Below are 1,498 nucleotides of genomic sequence, written 5' to 3'. Positions count from 1 at the left end.
CGTCAAGGAACACTGTGCCTAACCCGGGGGCATGTCTAGCTTGCTAGCCGTCCCTCGTGTTGCAAAGCTATTTAATCCACACGACTCTCGGCAACGGATATCTCGGCTCTCGCATCGATGAAGAACGTAGCGAAATGCGATACCTGGTGTGAATTGCAGAATCCCGCGAACCATCGAGTCTTTGAACGCAAGTTGCGCCCGAGGCCACTCGGCCGAGGGCACGCCTGCCTGGGCGTCACGCCAAAACACGCTCCCAACCACCCTCAACGGGAATCGGGATGCGGCATCTGGTCCCTCGTCTCTCAAGGGACGGTGGACCGAAGATTGGGCTGCCGGCGTACCGCGCCGGACACAGCGCATGGTGGGCGTCCTCGCTTTATCAATGCAGTGCATCCGGCGCGCAGCTGGCATTATGGCCTTTGAACGACCCAACAAACGAAGCGCACGTAGCTTCGACCGCGACCCCAGGTCAGGCGGGACTACCCGCTGAGTTTAAGCATATAAATAAGCGGAGGAGAAGAAACTTACAAGGATTCCCCTAGTAACGGCGAGCGAACCGGGAGCAGCCCAGCTTGAGAATCGGGCGGCTGTGCCGTCCGAATTGTAGTCTAGAGAGGCGTCCTCAGCGACGGACCGGGCCCAAGTCCCCTGGAAAGGGGCGCCTGGGAGGGTGAGAGCCCCGTCCGGCCCGGACCCTGTCGCCCCACGAGGCACCGTCAACAAGTCGGGTTGTTTGGGAATGCAGCCCAAATCGGGCGGTAGACTCCGTCCAAGGCTAAATACAGGCGAGAGACCGATAGCGAACAAGTACCGCGAGGGAAAGATGAAAAGGACTTTGAAAAGAGAGTCAAAGAGTGCTTGAAATTGCCGGGAGGGAAGCGGATGGGGGCCGGCGATGCGCCCCGGCCGTATGCGGAACGGCTCTTGCTGGTCCGCCGCTCGGCTCGGGGTGTGGACTGTTGTCGGCCGCGCCGGCGGCCAAAGCCCGGGGGCCCTAGGTGCCCCCGGTGGCCGTCGTCGGCACGGCCGGCACCCGCGCGCCTAAAGGCGTGTCCCTCGGGGCACTGCGCTGCAACGGCCTGCGGGCTCCCCATCCGACCCGTCTTGAAACACGGACCAAGGAGTCTGACATGCGTGCGAGTCGACGGGTTCTGAAACCTGGGATGCGCAAGGAAGCTGACGAGCGGGAGGCCCTCACGGGCCGCACCGCTGGCCGACCCTGATCTTCTGTGAAGGGTTCGAGTTGGAGCACGCCTGTCGGGACCCGAAAGATGGTGAACTATGCCTGAGCGGGGCGAAGCCAGAGGAAACTCTGGTGGAGGCTCGAAGCGATACTGACGTGCAAATCGTTCGTCTGACTTGGGTATAGGGGCGAAAGACTAATCGAACCATCTAGTAGCTGGTTCCCTCCGAAGTTTCCCTCAGGATAGCTGGAGCCCATTACGAGTTCTATCAGGTAAAGCCAATGATTAGAGGCATTGGGGACGCAACGTCCTCG

General features: G+C 61.0%; 1 non-coding gene across 1 annotated transcript; it reads left to right on the top strand.

The window, feature by feature from the left end:
* The first annotated feature begins 82 nt into the window (after positions 1–82).
* On the top strand, positions 83–238 carry LOC119344165. Its single transcript, XR_005166488.1, has one exon. It is a non-coding gene; the product is annotated as a 5.8S ribosomal RNA (ribosomal RNA).
* The last annotated feature ends 1,260 nt before the right edge of the window (positions 239–1,498 follow it).

The sequence above is a fragment of the Triticum dicoccoides genome, unplaced genomic scaffold (genome assembly GCF_002162155.2).
Source record: "Triticum dicoccoides isolate Atlit2015 ecotype Zavitan unplaced genomic scaffold, WEW_v2.0 scaffold15663, whole genome shotgun sequence".
NCBI classification, from domain to species: domain Eukaryota; kingdom Viridiplantae; phylum Streptophyta; class Magnoliopsida; order Poales; family Poaceae; genus Triticum; species Triticum dicoccoides.
This window is presented reverse-complemented; position numbering and strand designations above follow the sequence as displayed.